Source organism: Microtus oregoni, unplaced genomic scaffold (assembly GCF_018167655.1).
Source record: "Microtus oregoni isolate MIOR12 unplaced genomic scaffold, Mior012 000014F_ref0000157, whole genome shotgun sequence".
Classification (NCBI taxonomy): domain Eukaryota; kingdom Metazoa; phylum Chordata; class Mammalia; order Rodentia; family Cricetidae; genus Microtus; species Microtus oregoni.
Window position 1 is genome coordinate 11,197,854 of NW_024543073.1, and position 17,567 is coordinate 11,215,420.

Below are 17,567 nucleotides of genomic sequence, written 5' to 3' on the forward strand. Positions count from 1 at the left end.
ATCATTCACTTAATGCCAGCATTGTGTGAGCCAGGAAAAAAAATGTGTAAGAAAGATTTGACGCCCTAAATAATTTTTAAAATTATAAAAAAAAAGAGAGATAAGATTTATGCTAGACAGCCAGGAAGCAAACATAAAAGATAGTAAATCGATATATTTTTATACTTTCCCACAAATATTTTAGAATTCAGTCATCTATTTTAGTAATGTATTCCCTACCAACTTCCTGTTCAAGTTTATCTACAGGATCCTAGGAACACATACATGATTAATTTTAACTTTAGGTACTTTTCAGCTTTTAAAGAAAAGACATGCATGTACCCTGTGCTTAGAACTTGATCTTAGTCTGAGGAAGAAGGTGTAAGCCAAGACCAAAAGCAGTCAAGCTGTGTTTTCCCTTATCATAGCCCTGTCCTCAAGCTGACTTCATATGCAGTATATTAGGCCTCCCCACACCTTCCTGCCTCCACCTCCCACAAGACTCTGGCTCAGGAATATCTGAAACGGGCCAACCATATAGTACCCCCCACACATGACTCACCCTCTGGAGCCTCTGAACTGTCACGTGTGCCATCACCCCAACCTAGAATCATGGCCCCATGCTCCCTGCCAACAGTATCTCCCCTGTTTCAAACTGTTCAACACTCCCATCCTCTAAGAAAGCAGTCAGCAAGATTTGTGGAGCGCTCACAAATCTAGTGGGTGGAGGAAGAGGGCTGGACACACATTTAAAAAGCCATAAAAACACTTATTAAGAAAACATTTAAACAAGTAAGACTTTGCAACTGAAATGTAACTTTAGCCAATAGGGCTACTTGAAAATGGCTTGAATGGAATGAAGCCTACCTACTCCCGGACCCGGAAAAATACCTATATAGTTCTCCATTAACTTATAGTTTCCAAAGAATCTGGGCTATGATGTCAATCTTATAAAATCCTTGATCTCTTGTAACCAGTTTTGGTACTTACATAGTGTGTATACACAAATTCAAAGCTGCTGGAAGGCAGAAGCTGGCTACTCCTGTAGCTCTGTGCCAAGGGCTCCACAAGTGTTGATGACCCATGGAGACAAGTGCACGCTGTATAGAAGAACACGCCGTCTTTATGTAACTCGACAGGATTCGTTTCATTTCTAATTCTTTTAGTGTCTCAAAATACCTTTCAAGTATTTATTTGAGGGTCAGCTGACATGCACACACACACATTTTGCCAAGTCGTGTTCCTCTTGTTTTTGAATCTGTGTGTGTGTTTTTAAGGAAATACGACCCATGTGTTTCTGATTCATTTACACTTAACTCATCGAGAAGGACATTTTGTAAGAGCAGCTTGATGCCCATTCCGTTTTCTTAACCTTTGTAGAAGCCATCTAAGCACTTTTTATTGAACAGGAAAGTCACCATCCAATTCAAACCCCAGAAGTTTCATTCAAAACTCATAACCCACAGGAGTCAGATTTACCTTCTACTTGGCAAGATCAGTTAACTTCCTAAGATTCTTCTTAGCCCCTTGGTTCAGTATTTGATAGTCCTGAATTCCTCTTTATCTTCAGATACTTATGTGTTTTCAAAAGAGTCACTTCCTATTTTTTAAAGGATTTGACCATATAATCAATGTTCCATCTAATCTTCTCATTAGAAAGTTAAATCAGAAGATTCCTGTAAATGGGTGTTGGGGGGAGGTGGTCAGTGGTCTGTGATGTTGGGTGATCCTCCATCTGTGGTGCAGGAAGTTAGAGTGGTCACCAGCTGGGCTTGGGGATTTGTTTTTCCTTCCGGTTGTTGTCTTCTAAACAGAAGATCAACTCTGTATGCCAGGTACCTCCAGGATATTTTTGGTATGCTTAACGTAGCATCTTAGGGAGACTATCTCTAGGGATGAAGGCACTGGCGGAATCTTCTAGGAGGCACAGTGTCCTTACGTAGGCCTTTGCATTGCGCTGCAGACCACAGAATTCTGTAGCTTTATGAGAACAGCAGCACCTCTGTTCACAAAGAGGTCAGCTCAGCTTCACTGGGTCACTGGTGGTTTAGAGTCTCTCTCAAAAGCGTGAATTCTACCCAAGAAAGGGGTCTTATATTCAAAACAAGTTATACAAATGTTGTGAGTACATGGCATATGCGTGTGTGTTATGCATACGTTACATGGTTCCCAGACTGTTTTGTAGGTCATGGTTGCCGATTTTTTTGAGACTTGAAAGTCAGCCAGTATGCTGTATAGCTCTGTCAGGGTCTGTTATCTGAGATAAAATGATTGCTTCTAAGACATTTTTATGTGTCCACATGAGTGGCCACACATTGAGGGATCATTTTCAGTTTCTGTCAAGATAGAAACCATTACCAATTTGTTATGTTTTCTTTTACTTGGCAAACCATTCTATTCACGTTTTTGGCCGAGCTGCTGTGTTGGCATGGTATACAACAGGCATTTGGGTGCCATTCAGCAGCATTCTATTTTTAATGCAAAAAAAAAAAAAAAAGCAGGAGGGAAAAAGAAAGAAAAGAAATAGGATTCTATTGTAAACAGTGTGCATGGTTTTGATAATTATTCCCAGACTCCACTGTCTAGCAAGGCACCTAAAATGTGTTATTGGTAGACGAAGCTCAAGTGCATGATAGAAATTTCTCATTAAAAATTACTAAAATTTTTTCTTTGTCAATTTTTTTTGCCAGTTTTTGGTGGCAGCGATGGCACCAGATTCAGGTTTAGCAGGTAGAGTGGTCTCTGTGGTACTATATTTCTTAGTCCCTCGCATCAGACTCATGCCGCTGTAAGACCCTTCTTCAAGCATGCGTTTCATAAAACAATTTAGACACATGGCAGCAGGCAGCAGCCAGAGGACTCATATGACCGTGTGCTTGGAGTCAGTATGCCAGTTTGAGTTTGCCTAGATAAAGCTTGATTAGTGCAAACAAGGCTAGAGAGACGGAAGCTGTGACTGAAAAGGCAGTGGAGAGACATTTGTTTCTTTAAGCCACCTGCTTCTTCCACAGAAATATTAACCTGTGAGAGCCAACTGAAGTCCTGGAGATAGCCACTGGGAACTTGCAGGTTCTCTTGAAAATGTCTTTCCAGGTTGCTAAACTGAGGTTATCTTAAAACTGAACAGCAAATACACATGATAAAGCAATAAATAATACGGTGGCCCACTACCTTCTTTTCTCTCCATCCCTTTCCTGTACCACTTTCCTCTGTAGTATATGCAGCCTTCCATATTGTAAGGATTCAAAAATTCTAACATTGCATTACCTCAGGTCAATACTTTAATGATTATTACAGAAGCAAGACTCCTTTCTATAGAAAAACAAGTGTTGTACCCTTCAAAAAAGTAAATAAAGCTCATCTACAAACTCAAAGATAAATGCCATAAATACTAATTTATATGTACAGTTTGTAGAATGTATAAAACTGTACTAACATTGTATATGAATATATGTACATGTATATAGTGATATTAATTTAACCCCTCCAGACATGTTTATACATGCATGTTTTAAACAAAAATAAAATGTCTAATTTTCTACCTAATTTCTTTCCTTCAGAAATATATAGGAACTACTGCTTATATAACTTTTGTATGATTTTAACATTTTGTCTTATGTGATATTCCATCATATGGTTAAGAACAGGTTTACTTGACCTTGTAGTTGTATGTTCAGGTTCTTTCCAGTTTTCAGGTTTTGATGTTATGAACAATACTGTAAGAAATCTCCTTATAACTATTTCACTGCCCAGTTCCTAAGACTGGAATTGCTTAGTCAGTGAGGGTCCATGTTAGGCCTCTGTTAAATATTTTCATTGTGTCCCTCCCCAAATGTCATTCCAATGTATACTCACAAATAAACATCAATTCAGATTTGTCCTTAGCACAGTTAAGGTCTCAAGAATTATTAAGGTTCTTTGCTGGCCTTAGTGAAAGCGAATAGCATTTTAAAAGAAATGCTTTGCTTTGGTAAAAATGAAAATACACTTATGGTCTGGTTTGCTTCTGTTTTTAATAAAACTGTACAAGTTTCAACGCTACTGCTCTTCCCGAGCGCCTCGTCCCTGTCCTCTCTTCGTCTCGACTCTGGAAAACTGTCCTTCTAGGCTAGCCCTGTGTTAGGACCTTAGGGTCTGCTCTTCTTCCTCTCTACTTTATTGCCACATCTTGGCTTGCACTAAAAATCAGTTTTATACATCAGTTGTAGTTTGTTTCTGCTAGAGATTAGATTTTATGAGCCAAGATTTGACTTGAAAAAATTTTAAAGTCTTCCTCTGGAGTTAGCAGTACAGAAGTTATGAATACCAGTTGTCTGAGTAGCCAAAGCAGTGAATTTTTAATAAGGCAAATGTTTTTTAGAAAATGATTATTGACCTTCAAACCCACCTGGTCAGATTGTATCATAAAGCAACATTTTTTAACTAACTTCATCTTGTTGCTTATCTGGTAAAGATTTGATGAATTTTATATTCACTACATACTATTATTTGTAGAGAGTTGAGCCATGTAGTAAATGAAGGGTATAGTGACAATCAGTAAATATTTTAATAATAGTCTTCCCTTCATACAGGCAGAAGATTGCCAGCCCTGAGTAACAATTTGGTACACACACGCAAGTTGAGAGTAATGAGAACACACGTTAGCCACATTGGGGATTCTCGTCACTCTTTAGTGCTGGCTTGGCAGCAGGTCTCTAATTTCTGGTCTCAGGACCCTAGAGACTTTTATATGGAGTATTACTACCAGTGTTTGCCTTATTAGAAATTAAACTAAGAAGGCTTAAATATCTTTAAAATGATTATCTTAAACCCATTATATGTTAATGTAAGTAGCCCTTTCTTTCTTCTTTTAACCCCTCCCATGTTCCCTCACTTTCATGCCCCCTCCAATTCATGACCTTTATTTCTTTAATTGTTATTGCATTAATATATAAATATAAATACAACCTACTGAGTACATTTAGCTGTTTGAGTATAATTTCAGGGCTGACTACTCTGTATGGATAACCAATTAGGGGCTCATCTTTGGGAAAGACTAATTCCCTTTTCCTTAGTTGCCTGTAGTGTTTTGTCTAGAGGTGCCCCCACCGCAAGAGATTTTCCCTTCCCCATTAGCATGTCTCTTGGTATTGTCATGTTCAAGTCTTGTTTAGGCAGCCGTATTGGGTGAAGCTTCTCTGTCATTTCTAGGTGGTACAGTATCATTGCAGATTCTCTAGTCCTCTGGTCCTTACAGTCTCTGGGCCCTCTGTCACAATGTTCCCTGTGCCTTACATTCAGGAGTTACCCTGTAAATGTATTTACTGGTTCTGGACCCTGGTGATCAGCTGTTCTCTCTGTCTGTCTGTCTGTCTGTCTGCTTCTGTGGCAAAGAGGAGCTTCTTCAGTGAGGAGTGAGAGATCTACTTATAAGGACAAGTATATAGAATATAGTTAGGAATCATGGTAGTTTAGTAAAGTGGTAAAGATTCTCCTTTAAGATCCATGAAGTTATTGGCCATGGGTTCTTAGCTAGATTTCCAGTTCCAAGCATGATTTTCTTCCAGCTGAAGACACCTGAAGTCCAATTAGGAAGCTCTTGGTGACTGCCAAGATACCAGTGTCATTGTCATACCCTGAGGGGTGTTTTGCTATCCTGGTCATTGTTGTGGTTGCAGTTATAACCTCAAAGCAGAAAGATTTCATGAGAACGGCATTGCCTCAGTCCTTTCAAATCTCTAAAGTCTAGCATGGTGGCGGCAGGTAGATTCCCATGTGCACTTTACAATGTTGTGATCTTCCACATCGCATACTCTGAAAACTCTCAGCAGGTAAAGAAAGGTTCTTGCCACCAAGCCTGACAACCTGAATTTGGTCACAGGGACTCACATGGTAATAGAACCAACTCCTGTAAGACGTCCTCTGACTTCCACATGTATGCAGCAAGTAACACACATACATGGACACAGAAACACAAATAAATAAATGTAATTTTAAGATGTCACTATATGCTCATGAAAGAATGAAAATGAAAGTGGCAAATAAATGTAGCAGGATTTCTTGGACCACCAGTTTCCAAATCATGACACAGGGACTTATTATTAATTATGAATGCACAGCTTTAGCTTAGGCTTGTTTCTAGCTAGCTTTTTTAACTTAAATTAACCTATTTCTATTCATCTATGTGCAAGCCTGAGGCTTGTTTTTCTCACCTACATATTGCCCATCCTTCTTTCCTGCTTCCTCCTTGGCTGGCTGGCTGGCTGGCTGGCCCCCCTTTTCTCTCTGCCCATCCCCACCTATCCCTCCTCTGCCTAGCTATTGGCCTTTCAGCTTTACTAGACTAATCAGGTGCCTCAGGCAGGCAAGGTAAAACAGCAGCACATCTTTGCATAGGTAAACAATTATCCTGCAACACAAACAGCTGCAACATATTTGCATAGGTAAACAAATCTTCTATTTCACAACAAATAAATGTCTTAGTGTTCATGCAGAGGACTTTGGCCTATAGACACAGTATTCCCACAACCATACTTGGAGGACTGATAGACTCAGACGCTCTAATTCTGTGGTCGTGTTGGTCCCTGTTTATCAGATGTTATTACCAAACATGTTGGTCCTCAAAGCTTTGTTCCCTGTATATCAGTTGAATCTCAAGTAGTACTGGTCCTTTCTGCATTAAATGTGTTAGATACTGAAAATACATGTCTCATATTACTTATCTGTGCCTAACCTCTCAAAATAGATCATCATCTTAGTCACATTTGATTGATTCTAAGATACATAAAGAAGCAAATTAAGTCAAAATGACATGTGACTTAAATATATAGTATTTAATAAAACTTAATTTGTGATTTATCTGATGTCTGGTCTATGGTAGGCTTTCATATACTTTTTCTGATTTCATGTGCATCTTTACTAAGGAAAGGAGTGTTTGAATCTATGCCACATTGTTCCCACTGGACCTGAGGGCTGAGCTGCTCCAAATATAAACGTGTGTGCAAAGATGTGCTAACTCCTGCTTGGTACCTTCCAGCTGTGTCACTACTGTTCTGAAAGGGAGCTGTCATTTTAAGTGTGTCCTGTACTTGCCTTCTGGCCTTTGCCCATTTTCTTTTAGGTTGTTTCTGACTCTTGAGATTTCAGAATTCTCTATATGATCTAGAGCAGATTTGCCAGTTTTCTCTCATACTTTTAATTTTTTAATTTTTATTTTATTTCTCTTTATTCATAGTGCCTCACTGTTCATATAACGTCCGACTTCTTTTTCTTTATGGTCTGTGCTTTAGTGGTCATATTTACGACCTCTTTCATATAGAATTTTCCCTAAGTTTTCAGTAACTTTTATTCTGTCACATTTAGGTCTATTGCCCATTTTTTGGACTATGTGAGGTATGAGGTTCAGGCCAACTTTTGTTTTCTTCATTTGGGTGTCTGGATATTATAGTGTAATTGTTTCAAAAGCTGCCTTCCTCTCCTCCTGCCTGCAACACTGTCAGCTCTCAGCTCACTATGTGCAGGCTCTCCTCCTCTGTCAAGTCCATGACTCCACGTCCTCTTGCTCAGAGCAGCTTTTGAAGCCAGGTAATGATCAGGTAATAGAAGCCTTGAAACTTTTCTCTTTTCTAAGTTGCTTTGGCTATTCTAGTTGCTTTGCCTTTCCATGTAAATTTTAGAGTTAGTTTCTCTTTAAGTACAAATAAATCTGCCATGGTTTTATTTGAATTCCATTGTTTATTAATCAATCTTAGGAGAATTGGTATCTTTGCCATGTTGGCTTTCCGGTGTTGAATTTTAGACTTTTAGTGTTTCCCCCACAAGTCCCCACGCTCTGTTAAATTTTGTTTTCATTTTTCTTTCAGTTCAGACTGGATGCTGGATATTTTCTGATGATCTGTCTTCAGATTTACTGAACTTTTCCTCTGTCACAGCCGTTCTGATACTGAACCCATCCAATGATTTTTTAGATTTGAACTTTGTGTTTTCCAGTTCTAAAACTTTTACTTATATTTATTTTTACATTGAAGCCTTCCTTCTGTTTTTCTGTGTATTCCAAGAGTATTTGCCCTTTCTTCCTGGAGCATATTTTGAAGTCTTTGTCAATTAATGTCAGTGTCTGTCATTTTGTTGCTAGTATCTGTTGATTGTGATTTTCTGTATAGCTAAGATTTTCTTAGTTCTTTATATGCTGATTGGTTTTTGTTGTTGAATATTACAAGTTTCTGACTATTCTTTGAACCCTATGATGAATGCTAATATTTGGTTATAGTAGCCTGTTTGGTTTTAGTCTAAGTAGCCTTCTGCAGAATCTAATATTAGTCTAATTTCAATATCAGTCTTGATTCTGGTGCCTTAAATTGTTGTGCCTCTATCTTATATGACCATTGCCAGTCTAATCCTGGCTATAGGTCTACCTCTCATCTAACTTTTCTTTGTCTTTATTATAGAGTTTAGAATAAGGTTCCCAATGCAATGACTTTGTGGGGTCTCGTTCCTTCTTCAAATATTGACATATTACACCCTCTTTTCCCTTCTCCATCTTTCAGAAAGGTAGAGCATGAGCTTTCCTTCAAGACTAGGCTGTAGTAGCATGGAGGCATGGAACCACAAAGCTTTAAGCCACACTCTTGGGTCAGTATGAGTATCAGAACCACACGCACACTTGGGGGGTTCTTATCTCCACCAAGCTGATGTTCTTGCTGTTCTTGAACTTATGCTTGGGGAGTGCCTCAGACTGTGTCACACTGCATCATGTCCCCTAGCAGACTGTCCTCCTTTCACATGCTATGTGATTCTTTAAGGAACCTCAAATGCTACAGAATTCTTAGTGTGAATAGTAGTTTTCTTTTAAAACTCTTAATGGCTCTGCATTGTTCACTGTGAAATAATGCATTTCTTGGGAAGAGTTCTGTGTCTTGGCCGCCTCACAGGCTGAGGGACACTCTTAGGAGCACTCTGAATTCAGTCATAGAATGGGATCACCGGGCTGCTGCTGCACGTGAGAAAGAAGGGGGAAACTTGGCAGGTGCCGTGGGTGATGTATTGCTTTCATAGCTTTCATATTTGTGGTCTTTGCTTGGAGACTTTAGAAAGCTGTGATTCAAATCTGTCGTGTAGACCAGAGCAGACTGAAATGCATGAGGCAAAGGAGGCCTAAAGAGTGTAGGCATGATCACAGCTAGCAGAAACCCTGGAGGGTCCCCAGCTGAGAAAGGGTTCATAGCAGAACAATGCCTGAAGCCACAAATCAAGTTATAAAACTTACTTGATTCAGTTAATCAGAACGAAATATTGGTAGTCCGTGAAGTCCAAAGGAGAGTGTGTTTTGATGTAAACACTTGTTATTCAGTAATTTCAAAGCAGCTGATCTGCCTCTTATTCACTATTGAAGTCCTCCCCTTGCTCTGTCTGCCTACATTCAGATGAAGAGTCTCTTGGGCTCTTTAAACCATGGTTATTTATCAAGTAAAGACTCTAGATTCAATAAATAAATAAACAAAAATAAAAAAAGAACAGACAATATGCCCCCCCACAAAAAAATCTGCTTTAGAACATGTGGGGCCTCTCATAGGTAAATGCAAACCACCCCCTTTTGTGACTGTGCATGACCTTGTGACTTCAGCCTCACAGTGTCATCCCCATGTGCAGTATGTATGGGTTCCGTTTGCATGCTATGAAAATCGTCCTTATTTTACTTGACTGTTCTTCATGTTCAGTGTGAGGCGTGGACGTGAAGTGAGGATGGACAGGACACTATCCCAAGTGCGACAAGCTGTCACTGTGAGAAGATTTCTGCTTAGGATGACATGAGAATGAACGATGTGTGTGCCTTCACAGTAGGACTTTTAGTGACCCTGATGTTGGGGCTATTATGCTCTTGTCTATAAGAAGATTTTTTTTTTTTCGAGACAGGGTTTCTCTGTAGCTTTGGAGCCTGTCCTGGAACTAGCTCTTGTAGACCAGGCTGGCCCCGAACTCACAGAGATCCGCCTGCCTCTGCCTCCCGTGTGCTGGGATTAAAGGCATGCGCCACCGCCGCCGGCTATAAGAAGATTTTAGGATCAATGGTCATAGGAGGAAGTATGCAGTAATATGCCAGACCTGAAACCTTTGGATATTATACTACAGGGCCCTTCAGTATTTGGCTAGGTATTTACTTGGCCTGAGAGAGGTTCTGAAGTGTACTATTAACTTGTCTAACTCAAGTTTGATTTATCTCAGCACTCTACAATAATGTATAGAAGCCAAGTAGAGGCTTAAAATGACCATATTTGTTCTGCTCTAAGTGGGATGTAGACGTTCACTGGCTCTTCCACTTGTTTGGATGGACTTCAAGAGTCGCTTTAATATGGAATCCCTTCATTTCTTTTCAGGCATTGATTGATTATACTTTAACTAGCTGTCTTTTATTCCAATTATTAAAATTATACAAAGTAACTCATAATACAAATCACTTACTGTTGATAAGATATGCTCCCTTCTCTCCCCATGGTCTTTCATTCTAACACTTGTGCCGATGGAAGTGGCTCTAGTTCCCACCAATTCATTCAGGAAGCAAATGCTTGTGTGCACTGTATTCCAGGCGTCCTGCAGGTCCTGTATCCTATCTCATCCCTATATTACCTTTCACAAGAACAGGTTTGTAGGTTAAAGGTCTTCTGTGGCAGGATACTTTTTCCCAACTCTATCAGATAATTCGTATTAGTCCCATTCTATAAATGTGGGGCTGAAGTTAAAAGAAACTAAACTATTTGTCCCATGGTAAATGATAGGGTTGCATACAATTCTTTTTTCTTTCTTTTTTTGTAATTCATTTATTTTTATCTTACGTTCATTGGTGTTTTACCTCCATGTATGTGTGAGGGTGTTGGGTCCCCTGGAACTAGAGTTACAGACAGTTGTGAACCACCATGTGAGTGCTGGGAATTGAACCTGGGTCCTCTGGAAAAGCAGTCAGTGCTCTTAACCACTGAGCCACCTCTCCAGCCCTGCTTGCAGTTCTGAAAAGCACATGTTCTTTTCAGAACACCAGCTTCTACCAGCAGTGATTCCACTGTGAAATACTGACCACTGGGACAAGAAAGAACTTGAGCCTGAATTTCAGAGATGACTTTCAGGGCCCTCTGATTATGAGCAACAGTGGCCATCTCTGGAGTAGGTTGTAGGGCATCATCCATGCTCATCTGTGCACCGCTTTGCTCATTCTTTCTACCTCCTAAGAGTTCAAAAGCTACTGTTGTCCATGTATTGAATTATCACATACTTATCCAGTGGACTGTCTACTTAGACTGCCTAGGTTCAAATCCCTGCTCAGACACTGATTGCTGGATGCTCTCAAGGAAGCAGCCTACCTTCACCTCTAAAATGGAACTATTCATGCTCAGTGCAGTTTTTAGAACTGAGTTAGCAAACTCATGAAGGGCATTCAACACAATGCCTAGCATTTAGCAGGAGCTCTGGAAGCATGTGTGGGAGAAAGATGGGCATGCGTGGAACTTGGGACAGTATCAACAAGATTTGACATACTGCTAAGCAGTCTAAAACTGCTGTAAATGGACAAAAAAAAATCTACTGAGACAAGCTGTCTTCACCTAATCCCCTGAAGGAGACCATATGAGAAAGATAATGTTAGTTATCTGACCTAGAGAGACGGTAGACATGTTCAAGCACTCATAACTGCTTCTTCTGTTTTAGTTAGTGTGCTGGTTACAGTGGACCTGTTTTTAGAAACCGTGGAGTTTTTAATTTTTTAGCTGAATCCAGATTATACAACGCTAAGGCTGACAGTTTAATTAATATAAATTTAGCAGAGAGATCACCTTTTCCATGTTGGAAATATAAAGCCATGGGACTCTCTTCAGGATGCCTTTTTGTTAGTTTTTTTATTTTATTAGCAAAATCATCTTATATAAACAAAAACCCATGCACACATGAAGTCCACAATTTCTATTAAAAATGAAGTTTAAGGAGCAGGAGTCCAAAGGGTTGATATAACGTAGCAGAGAAAGTCACTTATGGATAGAAACAAAGCCTGTGCTAGGGAGACTGTTCGCTTCCGTGGTACACAGCAGCAAATAAGTGATCGCGTGATCTGAGACTTTAACCATATCTCAAAATCAAACGATACTTAGGAAAGCCTAATTAAGATCCCCCCCCCCATTTCTTTTCATATGTTCTGTCTTTTCAGTAAATCATCCATGTCCTCCATGTCATTTTTTGCAACATATAATTTGATGTGCTATAATATTCTATTTTAAGCAAAATTTACTGTTTGCCCGTTTTTGGAAACATTTTGGTAATTTTCAGTTATAGCCCTTCATAAGTAAATGAACTGAGAAACTATTTTATAAATTGGTTGTTATTTCCTGAGGCTAAGAAGGTTTGGGGGTTTTTTAGCCTTTAATCCCGGCACTCAGGAGGCAGAGACAGGCAGATCTCTGTGATTTCAGTGACAGTCTAGTCTACAGGGTGAGTTCTGGGACAGCCAAAGTAGTTACACAAAGAAACCCTGTTTCAAAAAACAAATCAAATTTTAACCAAAGTATAATTTATAAATGAAAAACAGTTGCTATCTCTGTGGTGAATTTTGGCAAGTATATGCATCCACATAAACCAAACAAGATCAGATATTTGCATCACCCTGGAGAGCCCACCCCTTGGCAGCTCCTGCTCCTTTAACCGCTCTCTACTGTCCGCTCCAGTGGGCCCACAACAAGTCTTCCTAGAATATTGAGTCCCCTAAACCCAAAACAGCAAGGCAGAGGCTTTTAGTTGCCCTGTCTTGGAGAATAAGTGAGTAAGTGTTATTATACACAGATCAGAGAGAGATACATACTGATTAATCTCTACAACTTTGTTTTACTTTGTATTTCTTGGTTTAATGGTAAAACTGAGCACTTTTAAAAGATTATCTGGCCATTTGTTATGGTAGTGAAATTTGTGTTTTGTGCCGTTTGTATTTATTATTGGCTTTTGTGGTTTTGTTTTGGGTTTTTTGTTTTGTTGTTTTTGTTTTGAGACATGGTTTCCTATATACCAGATTGGCCTTATACTCACTGTGTAATTGAGGATGGCCCTGAGTGTTGGACAAGAAGACCACTTGTGTGTTCCCAGCTGCTCAGCAGCTCAGACCCAAAATAATCACACAGAGACTGTGTTAATTAAATCGCTGCTTGGCCCATTAGCTCTTGCTTCTTGTTGGCTCTTACCCCATCTCTAGTAATGTGTGTATCGCCACATGGCTGTGGCTTACCTGGTAAAGTTCCCAGTGTTTGTATCTGGCATCAGGTACATGGCTTCTCTCTAACTCCTCCTTCTTCCTCCCATCATTCAGTTTAGTTTTCCCTACCTACCTCTCTATTCCCTCTGCAGGCCCAAGACAGTTTGTTTATTAACCAATGGTATTCACAGCATACAGAGGGGAATCCCACATCACCTGAACTTCTAATCTACTTGCCCCCACTTCTCAAATGCTGGGATTACATATATATATGTTACCACACCAAGTTTATGTAGTAATGGCAATTGAACCTAGGTCTTCACCCAAGCAGTTTACCACATGAGCCACATCCCAGCCCTATTTTTACATTTCTTTCTTTCTTTCTTTCTTTCTTTCTTTCTTTTTTTACTTTCGAGACAGGGTTTCTCCGTAGCTTTTGGTTCCTGTCCTGGAACTAGCTCTTCTAAACCAGGCTGGCCTCAAATTCCCAGAGATCCGCCTGCCTCTGCCTCCCGAGTGCTGGGATTAAAGGTGTGTGCCACCACCACCTGGCCTATTTTTACATTTCTGATTGATATGCAAAAGCTACTAAATATGGCAGGTATTCTTTTTGTTTAAAATATTTTACCCTCTTGTGGCTGCCTTACAATTTACTTACGTGGGGTTATTTTGTTGACATATTTGCAGTGCCAAAGCTGTCAATATTTTCCTACATGTTTTCTGCCCGATGTTATGCTGAAAATCTTCATAATCCCAAGATTGTATGAATATGCTTATATATTTCTCTAGGGTTCTGTGCCATTATTTTTGTTTTTAACTGCCATCAGAGCCCACCTGGAACTGATTTGGTATATTAGGCCAACATTAAAACTTTTTGTTTCTAAATTGTACACTACTAAATGAATAATCCTGTTGCTTCAACTGATATTATCAGAGTGAGACCTTCTGTATTTTTAAGTTTATTTCATTATTTTACATTATTTTTTTTGTCTGTTCTTCTGCCAGCACCTCACTTTTTATTACTATTGGCAGCATGTGAGTATGTGGAGGGCAAGGGGCACCTTTATTGTCCTACATTTACATTTTTACTTTCAAAGCTTGCATGAATAATGTACTACATTTTTATTTTCTTTTAGTTATCCACACCTGGAAGAAACTTAGACAATAGACCATGGAATCAATAATAAAAAAAGAAAAAAGCCCCATTATTTAACAGGTGGCCTCTACCTGAATTGCAGCCCTGGTGCCAAAAAGGAAATAATTAGTCTTTAGACAAACCCTTCAAAGAAATGGAAAAGATCACATGTGGAAAATAACTGGCATGTAGAAAAAAAGAATGGATACAGTGTTTTAATTGCCATCTTTCTGGTCGAGGTATATATGCCTTCTTAATGAGACATTTGGTCAGGTGTTTTCCATTTCCATCTCTCTGGTACACTGATCAGAAACACAAGTCATTTTAACCAAGTACAGAGTAGATGTCTCAGTTCCTCATGCTTTATCCATTGTGAATCCCCAGAGCACCTCAACATGGCCAAGTATAAATGGAAACTACAAAACCCTCTTCCAAAGATACTTAGTCTTTCAACTACTTGACATTTTGAATTAGTTTTAATCCCTTCCCTCTCTGGTACTAGTGCAGATAACTGCCAAGTTAAATGTAGCAATAATGTTTTGTTCTTTGTTTAAATGAATTATTTAAACTGATAAACTGTTGCTCTTGAACTCTTTAGTTTTGAATTTTGGTTAAATGGTGGGTGAGTGTGTTGGTTGATGGGTGTTGATTGGTTGGTTTCTTTTGAGGTAAATATTCATGTAACTCAGGTTGACCTCAAACTTGGTCTGTAGCTGAGGTGGGCTTGAACTCCTAATCCTTATGCCCTCTAAGTGAGAAACTTAAATTGTGTGTAGCATATATAAAATTCCAGCACCTAAGAGGAAGCTAAGGCAGGAAGGTTGCCTTGAGTTCAAGACTAATCTGAACTACAGTCTGAGACTTTGTCTCGAAACAAAAGGCCAGGGCAGGATGGTTGCAGGGCAAAGGAGTAGCAGGTGCCTTTAATCCCAGCACTCAGGAGACAGAGGCAGGTAGATAGATCTCTATGAGTTTGAGATGAGTCAGCCTGGTCTATATAACAAGTTCCAGGTTATCCAGTACTACAGTATGAGACCCTGTCTCAAAGAAAAAAAAAAAAGAAAAAATTATTTAAATTGGGCATGGTTGTACATGTCTGTAATATCAACACAGAGAAGATGGATGCTGGTGGATCAGGAATTCAAAGCTAGCCTTGGCTACATAGTTGGCTTGTGGCCAGCCTAGGTTACAATAAGACCATGACTAGGAAATTTAAAAAAAAAATAAAACCTTACTTATACTAAATATTCACATATCACCAATCCTATTTAACTCTATAAGATAGATATTGTTAGTATATTATACTAGAGGAACTTGAGATAGCATAGCAAGCTATACACACTAAAGCATTACTCTGATGAAACTGGTTGTTTGGTTGCTTGGCTTTTGTAACGGGGTTTCATATAACTAGGGCTACACTGAAACTAATATTTGAGGATGACTTTGAGCTTCTGGTCATTCTGCTTCGCACGTGTGTCCCCACCCCCACCCCACCCCCGTTCAGGGGTTACAGGTGTAACCATTATGTCCAGCTTTAGGCAGTGTTGGGGGTCAAACCCAGGGCCTTCTGTATGCCATGCAAACATTCTACAAAATTAGCAACATTTCCAGCCCTTAGAGGAGGACACTTAATACATCAGTGTTTTGTGGCATTCTGTTTCAAATGCCGTCTGAGGTTTTTCCACCCAAGCAATGATTTTTCTGAATTAGTCTGCATATTTTTCATGTTTTCTAACAGTAGTGTAGTTGTTTTCAACTGTAGCAATATGCCGCCAAACATAACTTTAGGACTTAGTAGCTCTTGAAATAAAAAATTGTCCAACCTCTTCTATATCTGGAAAGATGTTAAATTTCACAACCTGAACATTATTTGTATTATTTGAAGAATTAAAATTCGGAAAGATTTAAAGGTGTGTTTAGCTTGACTTAGAAGTTCCTATGTGTTTTCATAGAATTATAAACAGTAGAGTGGTTCTGAGCATGGGAGTTTAATTCAAGATTAATCTTGAATCCCATCTTGGAAATTTTCTAGCTCTGTGATCTTGGAGAAAATATGGAGTCTTCTATCATTGTTTCTCAAATTATAATCCTGGCACTTTTTGTGGGAGTGGAGTCAACTTGCAGTCAAGCTAAGTTCTGTTTATAAAGGGACTGGCGAGATGTTGAGAGCAGTCAGAGCTCTGTAAATGTGTCACTGTCATCTCTGATGTTGTCTGCTGTTTTTAAGATTCACCACTGACGTCAGTAGATCTGTCAGGTCCATGATTGGAACTTTTACCATTTCTATTACAGTTGATAATTTCTGGTCCTTTAGTTGACTAGCTTGAGCTTGGTTTCTATCTTAATCTTTAACGATCTGAGATACATTTATGGCTTGGGGGTTTTGTATTTTATATATGGATAGTAATGCCTCATTAATGAAGCAGTGAGTGTCTCCAGGGGACTATACTAGAAAGTATGGAAACAAGAAGTCATACGACAGAACATGCATTGTACATGTAGTTTAAAGACATAGAAGTAGCTCAGCTTTGGATAGCATAAAATTGTGAACTTACATCAACACAAATGTTTTGTTCCATCCCTCTCTCGGCCAGGTTCTAAGGTGGTGATCAGATGATTATAGACCAGGTCCCTGGTTAGTGTTTATTTTATACGGTACTATAAATAATCCCGCAGAAGGCCAGTGTGGTTCGTTATAAATAGGCCTTGGGAGAGCTGCTGACCCTGGAACGGTGATTATTTTAATTCTAAGCTCTCTAGTCAGCCTCTCAAGTCACGCTGCTTTTGTCTTCTGAGTGAAGAAAGCTCTTCAGCATTGACTCTGTTGTTGCATGCAGTTTGTCCTGAAATACCTTTGTATCACTAGGGAAGCTCTGATCATGGGTATGATTTGAGGACGATGAACAGCCAGCCCTGTGCCCTAGTTCCTTAGGAGAGCGTCTGGTTGGGAGCTGTGTCTTCCCTGCAGGACCGATAGTCTGCTGGCCACAGAGTTTATGTTCTGGCGGAACTTTCAGCTATAGCTCCCAGCAGGTGGAAGGACACACACCATGGCTGTATTCTGGAAGCTTCCTAAATCTTTCCACCTGGTGCTGCTCGGTGCTAAGCTGTTAGATAGTCAAGAAAGCCGAGGAAGTGCATCCTCCTGCTGCCGGAGAGGTTTGGAAAATATGTCCTCCTCATTTAGTCTAACAGGACCCAATCCCTACTAATATTTTCTAACTAAGGAAAATGAAAGATGTTATTTAAAGTTGG

At 39.4% G+C, this 17,567-nt stretch overlaps 1 protein-coding gene across 3 annotated transcripts in view; it reads left to right on the plus strand.

Moving 5' to 3' along the window:
• The window catches only part of Cwc27 (CWC27 spliceosome associated cyclophilin), a 173,016-nt gene that overhangs the window by 145,804 nt on the left and 9,645 nt on the right, over positions 1 to 17,567 (plus strand). The gene's annotated exons all lie outside the window — the stretch shown is intronic.